Below are 15,120 nucleotides of genomic sequence, written 5' to 3' on the forward strand. Positions count from 1 at the left end.
CACACTGCCAGATCTTTACTGCACGAGGCATTCAGCCCGTCCTGAGGAAAGAACCTCAACTGGGATTTATCACTGACATCCTTGCGCCCATTTGCCTTCCATGTGTTTGGTTCCTCTAAAATGCCTCTTAATACATCTATGTTTTTTTTTCTTTTTTTCATGCAAGTAATTGTGTATCTTTTGTGGGTTTTGCTATAGCACTACTCCCTCTCTTTTCAATACAGTTACCAACATTTTACCTCCAATCACAGCACTCATATCAGATGGAAAGTGCTTTTGTGATCCTGTTCTTACTTTTCCTGTCTCTCTGGCCAGCTTTTGATCTGTATCAATCATGACAAGATTTTTCCTCTCACTTTATGCCTGCCCAGCTTCTTTGACAGCCTCTGGGAAATGACCTTATTGAAAACTTTTTTACAAGCTTAAATAATTACACCCTATTTATTGAGGATTGCTCAGTTATGCTGTATGGCTTATTGTACATTGAATGTCAAATATTGGACCTTTTTCCCCAGTATATTTGCATGCTGACAGTTTTGTGTGAAATCTTTATCGTGTCCCATTACTAGAGATTGTAGTTTGACACCTAAAAACATGCTTAACAAAGCACTTGAACAAACTTGAAGTTTCGGTTAGGGTTTCTTTCTCATATCGAAAAAAGGTGTTTAAAAATATATTAAGAACAATACTGTTGTTCTTAATATATTTTCATCCTTGAACTGAGAACCAACACTGCCAATTTTCATCCTGGAACATATTTTTACAGTTGACATACAAACCTCTGAAAAAAATGACTTATTATAGAACTATTGACAAAACCCTAGCTGTGGAGGTGTACATGGTGAGATAAATGAAGCATCTTAATGTGGATAACATTTTCTAGCCCATAAATGTTATGAAGAAATAGTGTTATGAAGAAAATGTCCCTGAAAAAAAGGTCTGTCATAATTTGATTTTATCTTTAATTTGAAAAAGAAAAAAAAATGATATTTATTGCAATAATGAATGTCTGAGTGTCTCTTCTATTCTTGGTGTTTATAAACATGCATCTTTCTTGAAAGTGGAGTCATACATATGGTGTTCTGGTAGTAAATAGTAAATACCAAAACAGTAAATTTAATTTCTGAATGGTGGGATTGATTCTGTGTGTTGAGTGTATGTGAAATTGCTATGCCTTTAGTTCACTGCTCTGAAATATTAACAGGTGAACCTTTGGCACAGGCTGCCAGAAATTACAGGTGACATTTTCTAACGGCAAGAATTTTAAGTTACAAGTTTTGCACACAACTACTAATACAATCTAAAATGTGTTATACACCAAAAATACAAAGCCTGCTTTCTTCCTTTGTAGGGATACTAATTTTGTGCACAGTGTCTCTCTTGGCTCTTTCAACTACGCTGTTCATTTATAAAGACCCCTGATTTCTTTTCAGATGAGATTTTTTTTTTTCCATGTTAAACAGGATAATGAAATATGACAGTGTAAGAATGTTGTCAAGATTGTGACTTTCTAATGAAAAATACAATTTTTTTTTCTTTTTTTAGTGCTGAAACGCAGCCAAGATCAATGCCTGTATTTTAAGCTATTTTGGAGGTAGAGAGATACAAGTGTTCTTGGAAAGATTCCTTCTCCCTTCTTTAAGCACTTCTCATCTTTTTAGTGCCCCCTCTTTTTTTTTTTTTTTTTTTTAAACATGATTAGAGCTTTGTGTTTGTTAGGAAGTGAAAGTTACATCATAATAAACTCTTTGACAAGATACAAGAGCTTTATACAAATATTCTAAGATTTTTTTTTTCCCCAGAAGGTTATTTTTTTTCCCACTGTATTTTCACTTCTTTTTTGTTTGTTTTTTTTAAGACTTCATGTGATGCTGTGATTGGGCTAGATAATGGCTGGCCAGAGAGCCCCAGCTGCTTGATATTTGGCATAGTGTTCTCCACATGCACAGTATTGGTTTATTATTAGTTGAATCATGGATTTCCCCTTGCTTTGAGAGACAGGAGAGATGGAAGGAGTCACTGAGGGCCAAAAGCATTAACCCAGTTCTATGCACTGCCCTGTGCAGGTCCCAGAATAACTTAAAAGAACCTTAGGACGATTTAACCCATCCCAGCTGGCTGCCCTTGGGCTATTTGCCAAAATCAAGGTTTATTAGTCTGCACTGTTCCACTGATAATGGCTCCTGTATTGAGGCCCCAGGGAGGGAGGCCTGCAGAGCAGCTGGCTACTCTGGCATCTCTAGCTGCTGCTGACCTTCCTTGTGCTAGAGAGATGCCCAGATGGTGGAGAGAAGGGTTTTCTGCTCTGCAGGAGATGAAAAAGGAATGGAGAGGAGCTGATAAAACTAGTCATAATGTTGTAATTATTGTACTTGTGCTGGAAAACTTTACAGTCATGACCCAGATGTCAAGGGACACAGAAATGTTTGCCTAAGTCTGCTGAAATACCAGCTTTCACATATTGACTATCCTTATTTACCTTAGCATGATACATACTCTCCTGACACTGTTTTACTGTCAAGCCTCTCCTAAATTGGTCAATGGAAAAATTACTATACTCAAACAGCACATTAAAGAAGGGGAATTATTTTATTATGAAGTTAGGGGTATCCCATTTGGGATTTTTCTATCAGTCATCAAGAGTTCTCCAGTTACCACCATTGCTGGCCATTTGACCATTGAGTCTGCCTGCCTAAAACAGGCACTTCAGAGAGTTGAGGGTGCTTATATCATCAGGATCTAAAAGCCTGTCAGTCAGATTCATAGATGGAAAGGGAAGTTGAAACATCTTGAATTCCAGTAATGTATCAGGAAATTTTCAAACTCTATGAAATTTGAGAAGGGGAGAGGTGATCCAAGAAAGCCTTAGATAATTAAAAGGTGTTTCAAAAACTATCATTCTAAATACTTTTAGCTCAAGCACAGTGTTATATTCATGAACTTACCACCTGCAGATCAAAACAATGCTAACAAGTGGAAGCTTACAAGGGTTTTTTTGGTTGTTTCTTGTTTGGTTTTTTTTTTCCTTCTTTGCACTTATGCAAGCCTTGTGCCATGAGTTTCTGAAGGAAAGCACTGTGGATCAATTCCGTGGTCTTTTTTTGCCATTCTTTTTCTTTTGAATGTAGAAGGATTTTCCTGGTTTTGTTGGGACATAATCACAGACCAGCCACAGGCTGTGGGCTATTAGCAGCTTGGAGTCAGCCAACACAGCTGACTTGAGTTGGCTTACGGGTCTGTCCCATACCATGAGCATGACATTCAGTATAAAGGAGGAGTTTAGCAGTGAAAAGAAGGTTTGTTGCTGGAGCTTTCTGCTGGGGCTCTTCCTTGCTCCTCTTCATGCACTTGAGGACTGCCTTCTTGTTTAATATGTCTGCTGAACTTTTGCTGGGCTGAGTATAACTTCACATATCTTGTATCGATGTTGGTATTAATTTGGCTGTTTCATTAAATCTATTTTCATTTCTCCTCTCCTTTTCATGATTCCCCTTTTCTTCTGACAAGGAAGGGCGTTACTGGGCGATAGTTTAACTGCCATAGTTTAGCCCTGGTTATGGGCTAAATGGAGACAGTGATGCTTTCAGTTCTCTTGGTTTATTCAACTTTCATCCCATACTTCTTAGTGAAAAATGCCTGTTCTTTGAGTTACTTGTGTCTGATTTTCACATATGTCTGTGTGCAGGCTCTCTTGTCACCACAGCTCAATCTCTTCCTCCCCATGTGACTACTCAATCCTCAGGCCATACCTGGCTGACACCCCTGTGAGCTCACAAATCCTTCTGGTTTGGATGGTGATATGCAGCCCATGGCCTGAGCCTACCAACAGCTCAGATACCCACTTGTGCACATCAGCTTAATGGTCTCTTATGGTCCTGAAGAGCTGTAGTAATTAACTTTATTTACAGTGAGAGCTAAGCACATATGAATGTTTTCAGTTTGCTGCAGTGCTAGATGTCTTTTAAAGGCAAAATCTAACAAAATAGTTTTGTCATAGAGCACTGGAGTTTAATTAAGACTGCTCTTTTTATAGACACAAGCATTACTTGCTGCTGTCAACTCTGGCTTCTTTTCAAATTGTGTTTTATGTAGCATAGTATTTCTCAAGATAGGATTCTTGGTTAATTCTTAACCAATAAACAGTTTATTAATTCAGCAAGTAACACATTATTACTAACTCCACACTTAGTTAATCAGATTCAAATTCAACAGGTATTCTACCCATGCATAGAACATTCAAATATTGTCCTACAAGTTACTGCTGTAAACTGTATGGAGGTCAAATAGCTCTAGTAGAGGATAATACAAAATATCAAGATTTCAATACTCTGTGGGTTAAAGATACAATCATTTTAGGATTTTGAAACTTGCTATTTAAATGATTTAACATCAAAGAAACTGGGAAAATAGTACCAGGAACAGTCATTTAATGTTACAATTTAAGACTCTCTTGTGCATGTTTGCTCAGGCTTTTAGAGGAGAAGCAGGCACATAGAATAATTTGCTTAAAAGTTTGAAAGGTCGTCACTAAAGGTTTTCCAGCTGATTTCACAGGACAATTTTCTGTCATCTCCAGTAATGACACCAAGAGAAATACATCCCATGAAATAAAACTCATTTTAATCCAAAAATAAACCTGAAGGAGACACAGAACTTCCTTTGGCTTAGGAAGACCCTGAACTGTAAAGTGTTGGAGAGTGGGAGATCCTATAGAGGTTTCTTTTCAGGATTGTCCTGTTCTGGTACTAAACAAAATCAGAGATTTGCTATTCGAGGTAGGATTCTGGGCTAGAGAGCTAGAAGCATCCTGGTTTTTCATGTGTTTCTGTGAGAACTTGCTTGTGCAGGTGATACACTGTTCTGGACTGTACAGCTTCTTTCCAGTTTTGACAAGGTGGTTGTTGCTCCTGTGACCCTATAAAAGCAAGGAGAGTGTTTGTATGCATTCCACACTTTCAAGGATCGACAGGTTAATAGGCAGAACTTCTTCCATGATTCGTGAGAAAAATTAGTTTCTTTTGTTTTCATTTAGGAGATAGAATGTCTGAATTTCACTTTTTTCCAATATTTTCTCTGAGGTCACATTAATATCCATAAGATGGTATTTTTACCATCTTTTACACATTAAAAGCTTTAATCTGTTACGAGAGTTGTATTTCAATACTAGCCTGTCATGAAAATTTAAAATTTTCCTAGTTCTCCAACTTCTTTCTAGTATTCACCTATATCTGCTTAGGTGCTTGTATCTTCCAAGAACCTTTTTTTCTTTTTGTAGCCATGCAAATGTCTCTCAGATTTCTGGAATACAGCACTTTCCTAAAGAGCAAGTGAAAAAAAAAATCCATTAGCAGTTCTTAGGTGGTATAATCGTGTTTTATTTATTTCTTTTCTCATCTTCTAAAGCTTGCAGGTGAAAGGCGATCTCATTTTCAAGAAATATACAGGAGTTCTATTTTAGGAAAAGGTTCATTAGGTAGAAGGATTGAACAGCTTCCAATGGAGGGATCTTAGAGGGGCTATGTCACAGTGTCACAGTATATCAGAGGTTGGAAGGGACCTCAAGAGATCATCAGGTCCAACCCCCCTGCCAGAGCAGGATCACTTAGGGTAGTCTTCACAGGAATGCATCCAGGTGGGTTTTGAAAGTCTCTGGAGAAGGAGACTCCACAACCCCCCTGGGCAGCCTGTTCCAGTGCTCTGTCATCCTCACTGTAAAGAAGTTTCTCCTCATGTTGAGGTGAAATCTTCTATGTTCTAATTTGAACCCATTGTTCCTTGTCTTATCACCACTGAAAAGAGCCTGGCCCCCTCCACTTGACAACCACCCCTCAGATATTTATAGACATTGATCAGATCCCCTCTCAGTCTTCTCTTCTCAAGACTAAACAGCCCCAGGGCTCTCAGTCTCTCTTCATAGGGGAGATGCTCAAGTCCCCTAATCATCCTCGTGGCTCTCCGTTGGATTCTCTCCAGCAGTTCTCTGTCTCTCTTGAACTGGGGAGCCCAAAACTGGACACAGTATTCCAGGTGTGGTCTCACCAGGGCAGAGCAGAGAGGAAGAACCTCCCTCAACCTGCTGGACACAGCTTTCTTGATACACCCCAGGATCCCATTGGCTCTCTTGGCCACAGGAGCACATTGTTGTTCCATGGAGAACTTGCTGTCCACCAGCACTCCAAGGTCTTTCTCTGTGGAGCTGCTTTCCAGCAGGGCAGCCCCTAACCTGTACTGGTGCCTGTTGTTATTTCTTCCCAGATGCAGGACCATGCTCTTGTCCTTATTAAACTTCAAGAGGTTTGCCTGCACCCAGCTCTCCAGCCTGTCCAGGTCATGTTGGATGGCTGCACAGCCTGACAGGTGTCAGCCAACCCCCCAGTTTTGTATCATCAGTGAACTTGCTGAGGGTACTCTCAATGCCCTCATCCAGGTTGTTGATAAAGATATTGAACAAAACTGGACCCAGTACTGATCCCTGGGGAATACCACTGGCTGCAGGCCTCCAAGTTGACTCTGTGCTCTGTGCCACTGATGACAACCCTCTGAACTCTGTTGTGGAGCCAGTTTTCAATCCACCTCACTGACCAACCATCTATGCCACATCTCCTGAACTTTTCTATGAGGATGTTACAGGAGACAGTATCAAAAGCTTTACTGAAGTCAAGATGTATGACATCCACTGCTCTTCCCTCATCTACCCACTTGCTCATAACTTCACATCATAACTATACATCATTTGGCTAAGGCTAGCCTTATTGAATAGCCTACTGGGATGGGTCCTAAGCTGGAGAAATGGAATGAGTAAAACTGGAGATTATTTCAAAGCATGCTAAGGTGACTACACAAAGACTTTTTAAAGTCAGGAAATAACAGCTGTGTGTATTTTACATTGTATGAGCAATGTATTACTTTGCACCTTACATATTGACCAGTTCCATGTTTTTACAAATCAGCTTTTGAGCTATTAGCTGGGGATCAGGTGGCAGTGTGCAGAATATGCAGTTTGGTTATTTTCTTCACAATGGATTTGTGAATGACCCCATATGAGGAAGTGATTTATTAATGAGGAGATGAAGAAGCATTCCTACTGCATGGAGTGGTTCTTAAGCAGTGGGGACTTTGGGAGGATTAGCACTCTGGACATTGTGAGGTGCTATAAACTCATGAATCCTTCCCTTGCCTTCACCTCCTTCCCTCCATTTCTTTTAATTTTTCTCTTTACCTTTTTCCTTCTTTCCTAATTTTTTGCTTTTACCCCTTGAGTTTTCACCTCCACATGGAAGAGTAGCTGGAGACTAGGATTAGTCTTTTTTTTTTCTTTTTTTTATTTAGCTTCAAACACATGCATCTCTTAGCCGTGAAAAACTGACAAACCATCAGATTCCTTCAAAATCAAGTCCTGAGTTTTCCAGAAGATTCGCAGACCTGTCTGCCAGGTACTTCTTTGCAACACTGGTTTAAGGGGAAACTAAGTATATTCACCATAGGCAGGCATAGAATGATAGAACCCGATGATCTCTTGAGGTCCCTTCCAACCTCTGATATACTGTGATACTGTGAATGGTCTGAGTTGGAAGGGACCTCCAAAGGTCATGTAGTCCAACCCCCTCTGCAGTCAGCAGGGACATCCTCAACTAAATCAGGCTGCCCAGAGCCCTGTTGAGCCTCACTTTGAATATCCAGGGATGGGGCCCAAACCACCTCCCTGAACAGCCTGTTCCAGTGTTCCACCACCCTCATAGTAAAGAGCTTGTTCCTAACATCCAATCTAAATCTGCTCTTCTCTAGTTTAAAGCCATTGCCCCTCATCCTTGTCGTGCATGTCTGAGACCCCTTTGAGGTCAAAATGTCACTGATGGCTATCCATAAGCAGAAAGTTAGATAGAAATAACATTACAATGACACTAAATTTCTTTACACAACAGCATTTCAGTGGCATCTTAGGAGGAGAGTGGCATTTGTTTTGGTAATACTTTGTTCTGGTTTTATTATTTGCTATTCTCTTGTATCATTTGCATTGCATGAGAAGCTCTAAACAAGACTGGGGTCCTGTTGTGCCAAGCACTACAGCAATAAAGTGTGAACCAGGAGTGATTCACCCCATGATCTGCTTGTAAAAAAGAGAAGATGATTTTCTTTAATTTAGTTTTTGTCATTTATATTGCTTTCTATATAGTGTTTGTTGTGTAATCTTGTGGGCAGGGATCAAGAGGAGGCCAGATATGCTTTTAGTGTTTTCAGTTACAGCATAGCAAGCTCTGAGGGACAGCATCTGAAATTTTTGGATTGTCTGCTGTAAACTCTTCTTCTGTGCAGACACAGTGCTTTCTTCAAAATGCAAATGTACAATTATACAGCCCTAAAGCTTTGACAGTGATATATGCCTCAGAAATAATTTTCAAGTGCCAAGTGTTTTGATGATGCTACAAGGACTTTGTTTATGGAGTGGGTTTGGCAGACACTGTAGAGTTCATATAAATTATTACTTGGTTAGTTATTAATGAGAAACATTCATCTGGATTCTCCCCTCACCCCCTGTTTTTGTCAAAATTCTCTTAGACACTTGTTTTTGCTACACTCCAGAATCTGTTTCACTGAATATAGCTCTGGCTGAACAGTCAGGCTGGATCCCTAGGCCAGCTGAGAATGGTGGAGGTCGAGGAAGTGATTTCCTGCCTCTCCTTCATTCAATCCTTCCTACTCCTCTGAATAGACACATGCATGTGTGTGTTACATACATACACATTGGCACTACATGCTTCACTCCTGTTCTTGCAGAAGTCTAATGCCCACGTGGTGCTTCATTGACTGAGTTCACAGACCACTTATTAAGGGCTTATGCCCATGTCTTTAATATTTATTTCTTTAAAAATATCAAGGTTAGATGAGCACTTATGAGCATCTCTGCCCATGCAATTTACCTTCTCAAGATTTTAAAAAGGGACACAGTCAGAGACTCCATATCCATATTCCTTTGCAGCAGCTCTGCAGAGACAAAGGTTGCATGCCAAACAGATAGCAAAATATGAAAGAAGAAATAAAATCTGTAATCTTGTGGATAAGGTGAATAAGAAACAGTTACTTGTAATTATTCAGGATGAAAAATCTAGGTCTGCCTGCCTTGTTTTAGCAAAACAAAGGAAGCATATTTCCCCAGTCTGTTACTACCCTAACACCAGCACACTGTGAAAGCCAGAGATGAAGGCAGCTCTAATGGATTTGAAATATCAATAGATGCACACTAGGACTGAGTGAAAAGGTATAAATCAAGTCATGTGGAATAGGTGCCTGATAGAAAGGATTGTTCAGTTCTGATCTGTACCACTGACGATATGTAAGCACTCAATGTACATCAGCTAAAAATAGTTTGCTCTTTACGTCACTATTTCTTGTTCTGATTGCCCTGGGCATTTGCCACTGGCTACAGGCAGACGATCCTTTCTCTGAGGCAGGATGATAGTGCTTGTGTTGGTCAAATGGAAGATCTGTCACACTTTTTTTCTGTGTGCCTTTGTGTAATATTGGAACGTGTCAAGAAATTTGTCAGACAATCCTGCATCTAATTTAGAAACTAAAAAGTCTAGAAGTATAACGGTATCAAAACTCACCAAGAAAATGTATTGGAAGATGCTGGTTGCATTCCAAGGTCTGCCTCATAGGGGCTGGCAGTGGTGCTCCATAACCAGGCTCCTCCAGCTGGATCAACAATAATTAAATCAGTGTATCTCCTTGAGACATCAATAAGCTGATGCTCTATTGCCACTCCCATGATTGTCTTCTTTTTTTCCAGCGAGGAAGGCTGGTTACATTGAGAGAAGCCCTATAATGCTGACCAAATTAGTCATTTCCACCAAAAACTTACTGAAGCCTAGAAGGTGCTGAAATTTGAATGACCAGGGAAAACAGCGATCCAGCTTTGATCTCTAGTTTCCAGTTGGTTGCAATTGAATATTTAATCTTCATTGTTGATACAGAATAGAGACTGACATAAGGATAAAGGCAGGCTGTAGGCTTTTGAGGGAGAATTTTAGATAAAATGTTTTAGATATTTTTAGAATAAAAAACATTTTTTTTCCTATTCTAATATGGTACTTTCTTCATTTCAGAGAGAAAAATAAAAGCTCCACTATTTCTTTTCTGCTGCCAAGTAATACATATACATATATATGTATATATATTTAAGAGTGGCAGATGTACAACTTAAATCTTAACTTTTAGAAATCAGCTTTATGTTCAGTCTCAAAATACTCAGCAATGATGTTTCTGAAGTTCTGAATCAAACCAGAAGCTTAATTTTTCCTCCACAGAAACCAAAGTTTAACAAGCATCTCACTACATTTAATACCAGCCGCTGCCTGGACTGTCCAAGTCCTTGCAATCCATGTTGGCAAGAAACTCCATTCCTGGAACCAGATCTTTTTTTTATCTTTCAACTCTAGTGTAAAAGATACTTTTTTTTTTTTTTTTTCCCTGAAGATGTAAAATTAGCACACTCAGCCCACGGGAACTCTTTCAATGTTTTTCATTTTAGTTAGCGACTTTGCACTCAGGTCATTGTTTTCAGCACTCGCCATAGAATCATAGAATCAGTCAGGGTTGGAAGGGACCAAAAGGATCATCTAGTTCCAACCCCCCTGCCATGGTCAGGGACACCTCACACTACATCAGGCTGGCCAGAGCCTCATCCAGCCTGGCCTTAAACACCTCCAGGGATGGGGCCTCAACCACCTCCCTGGACAACCCATTCCAGGCTCTCACCACTCTCATGATGAAGAACGTCTTCCTCACTTCCAGCCTGAATCTCCCCACTTCCAGCTTTATTCCATTCCCCCTAGTCCTATCACTACCTAATATCCTAAAAAGTCCCTCCCCAGCTTTCTTGTAGGCCCCCTTCAGATACTGGAAGGCCACAAGAAGGTCACCTCGGACCCTTCTCTTCTCCAGACTGAACAGCCCCAACTCTTTCAGTCTGTCCTCATAGGAGAGGTGCTCCAGCCCTCTGATCATCCTGGTGGCCCTTCTCTGGACACCTTCCAGCATGTCCATATCCCTCTTGTAATAGGGGCTCCAGAACTGGATGCAGTATTCCAGGTGGTGTCTCACCAGAGCTGAGTAGAGGGGGAGAATCACCTCCCTTGACCTGCTGGCCACACTTCTCTTGATGCAGCCCAGGATCTGTGTGTTTGACCGGCAGGTCTGAGCCACATGGCTGTGATGTCCAAGGTGGAAACTTTACATGTGTGTGAGCTGGGGCACACATACAAATCTGTGTTTGCATATGTGGGTGTTCTTATGCATCCAGCAGAAATACAACTTGGCAGCTGTCAAGAAACACCACAGAATTGGCAGTTGCAAGCAAAACAAACAGTGTGTCCAAGGGCTAATACTGAGAATTGTATAGGGGATTATACCCTTAAAAGGTAATACTGAGCAGATAAATCACTTGTGATAAGGGCTGATCAAATTGTGGTGGTAACTTGGTACTGGCAATGGAGTGCAGACCCCGAAAGTACAATTGGCAGGAGTATGCATCCCTGTTATTTGGGCAGAATAATAATGTAGAAAAAAAGAAAGTGATTCAGACAGCAGCTGTTGCCAAAGAAGGAGAGAAAAATGCTTCCCCAAGATTGTGTGGCTATTTTAATGGATGACAAAGTTGCCCCTGGACTCCCAAAACAGAGACTAGTAAAGCAATTGTTTTACACTACATACTGTGTTAGAATATAGTTAACCTTAAAGGGATTTTATTGTTCTTCTCTTTTTCCAGGTCCAAATATTTATGTAAAACATTTTCTTCTTCCTGTATTCTATCTGAAAGTACAAAGAGCCTTAAAAGCTATTCCAAGTGTTCAGGAAGACTTTTCTTCTTGCTTCACTGACTGCCAATTGTAGATACTTGTTCTTCAGAGGTGTGCATTGTTCTCCATCATGCCAATTATTAGGTTAAACAGGACTTAACTCATTTTGCCAAATTTAGGCAGAACGTGGACTTGAAAATATTGATGCTCAGTACTTTTACTTTCTTATACAAATGTATGAATATTCAAGCCTTGCATACAGTATCCACAGGGACTCTAACTTGAACGATGAGTGCTTCTCCATTCTTAAAGTTCTTTATAATTTTTGACTACTTGCCATTTTAATGGTTTAATTTAGTAATTATGTATTAATATTTTTCAAATATAAACTTTCTCTCTTCTGCCAAGTTGATTTTTGTAATTCCAAGTGATCATAAAGCCCTACTTAGCTGCATAAATATTTCTGTAGAACTCTTTAAAAATAATGCTATGATCATGGAAAGCATAAAATATTATTTGTTTGCCTCTTCAGATGTTTATCTATGTGTTTAGCATATTCATGCCTACAATGTCTTAATAATCATATATCCAAATGGATCTATTAAAAAAACATGCATGGACAGGGTTGCTACCTGTTTTTTTATATCCTGCATAACTCTGTCAGAATCCTTGATTTTGAAGACCAACAAACTTAGCAGTTCAACAGGAGCTGTCTTCAGCTCTAACTCTGGTGTCCTGGTCCTTCTCCAAATAGACATTATGGCAAGACATGGAGCAGACTGCAGTGGTGGTGCTGATGGATGATTGTCCCTTGTCCCTAGACAAGAGCTATATATCCAGCTTCTATTATTGCACCTTGGTAGCATTAGTATAGTTAAACTTGGGATTTTTCTGGACCCTGTCACATATGTGGCAAATGTATTGACCTTCCAGTGACTTTATCAGTTCCTTTTTCTCTGCACCTCAGAGTGCAGACCAGTATTTCCTCTGGACGTTGCATCGTAGGCTTTCTTCATGGTTTGTCAGCAATATACAGGTGACATGCATCAGCTTCGGTATAGATTCAAGAAACACCCATCTCTTTAGTGGTGTAAACAAGATACTAAGTGTTCAGAAATCCAGCTGAATTTCCCATCACTGCGATGTATAGTAATAGTTTTTAGTATTCAGAGAATGATTTTCATTTCCAATATGCTCTACAAATGGTACCTGTGCTTCCTCTCAGTGCTCACATGATGCATGAAAGCATTTCATTATCGATTTAACATACTGGGAAACTGAAGTAACTTACTCAAGAGGACAGAGAAAGTAAACCTGGTCCTGGTTAAAAGCTGTTCATGCCTTCAGTTGTCTTGCTATTGACCTTAGCAGGGTTTGGATTAGTGCCTACAAGATATGGAATTAGATTTCAAGAGTTATTGACTGAGTTCTCTTCAATATACCTCAGCACAATCACCTTCTAGAGGTACAGAATCTCAGCACACCTAGAAGGACATTTAATAAGCATTGGTTCCCAGCACTCTGCAGATTGATTCCATCTGTAAAAGAAACTGATGACAAAGCCATTAATTTAACACCGGCAAAGTTACTTACAAAGTCACATTTCTTTGGACGTGGCAGGGATTGGTGACAAATAATTTTCTTCTACTTAAATTGCAAACCTACTTTGACTGGCTTGCAACCTAAAGGCTCTCCCTTCCAGATCCATTTCAAGGCCATGTTTGCAGCGTTTATGGACATGAGTTTTCTTGATGCCATCTCCCTTAGATTGTTTTTTTTCTCTGTATGTGCACCACTGCCAAAGGGATATTCAGAAAATACTTGTGGTAACAGTTGCCAGATGACAGTGTTTTACCTTGACTGTAACATGGAGTTTAAAAGGTATGTACAGGACAGGGATAATACCACCTTCTGTCCACCTTCTTGTACCACCTGTTGCATCCTTGTCTCAGAATGCTATTGGTTTACTGTGGATATTTGATTTAATCTGAAATTTCATATCTGGCTAGAACTGTGTCTGATCTACCTTTGTCCAGAGGGGTGGACAAGATGCTTCCCTTAGCATCTTTTCAGTGCCAGTTTTCCCAGTATGATACAGTGTGCTGAGCGGTATTGTGGTGCTCTGCTTTGTGTGCTACAGAGCTCTGTGGACCTTTTCAGCAGTAAGAAGTAATGATGGACTTGCACAGTTATCTGCTGTGACTGGCAGAAGTCTGACTTTTAAAAATGAGATCAGCCGTATTAACATAGCCTAAAGACTTCTTTGAATTGTATGTTGCCCTCTCACCTCTGATTTTATCTCCCAGCATTCACTAACCATGAATATTTAATATAACTACCATTGCATCCCATGGAATAATTGATAGGCTCCAGGTTTCAAGGCTTAATCTGAAAAGCAACGCATACATATCAATACTGAAAAAAAAATATCCCACCCAGAGCAAATCCTTTTTCATAAGCCCACTTACTTTAAAAAAAAAAAAAAAGTAATGTAATATCATGAGTTTCCATTAATACTAGTCTTCAATAAGCCTAAAGCAAATCCTTGCTTGCTGTGTGCTCGCTACACTTGTATAGAACTGCCTGAAAGTGATGAAGGCTCACAGTCAGTACATGGAGAGCAGAGATCATGTGGCTGAGACAGATACAAGCGCTTTTGGGGTAGAGGTTCTCAATCCTCAGTTGCCTTGTCCAGAGAAGATGCTTTACACCTGTAAAGCACTATAAAAATATGAACTAATCCTCACCAGTGAGTATTATTGTACTTGTTTTGCACGTGCAGAAATTAAGATACAGAAACATCAGGGGTCTGGCCCAAAGCCGGATAGCTTCTCAACAGCAGATTTAGGATGGAGAAAGAGGCCTCTGTGGTCTCATTCCATTGATCCTTCTGCCTTGTAGCAAACAGCAAGTGTAGCTTAAATTTCACCTATATATATCTTTGTGTGTGTGTGTGTGTATATATATATATATATATATATATATATATAAATCTTTGACAAGGAGTTGTTTCCCTCTCTGAGTCTTCAAAATAAACAAGCTCCTGAGCTACCAAACCTCGCATTTACATGTATCATTAAATACTTTCCAGCTTCTAGCCAGAAAACTCAGCAAAAAACCTGTAGAACACCAAAGAAACTCTCTTCTTTTAAATAATTGATTATGCTAAATAGCAGCAGTGTTATGCCAACAAAGAGATCGGTCTCTCAAAATATTTTATTCATTATGCCTCAAGAAACCCAAAGCCTTTTTTTTTAACGAAAGCAAATTTCAGGAGTTGGCTCTCAGTTCATCTGAAACATCTGCTTATTACAAATCTTGGTGG

The 15,120-nt window shown here is 39.7% G+C and overlaps 1 protein-coding gene across 1 annotated transcript in view; it reads left to right on the plus strand.

The window, feature by feature from the left end:
• ENOX1 (ecto-NOX disulfide-thiol exchanger 1) overlaps positions 1 to 15,120 on the plus strand; it is a 154,700-nt gene that overhangs the window by 23,541 nt on the left and 116,039 nt on the right. The gene's annotated exons all lie outside the window — the stretch shown is intronic.

Source organism: Indicator indicator, chromosome 1, assembly GCF_027791375.1.
Source record: "Indicator indicator isolate 239-I01 chromosome 1, UM_Iind_1.1, whole genome shotgun sequence".
NCBI lineage: Eukaryota > Metazoa > Chordata > Aves > Piciformes > Indicatoridae > Indicator > Indicator indicator.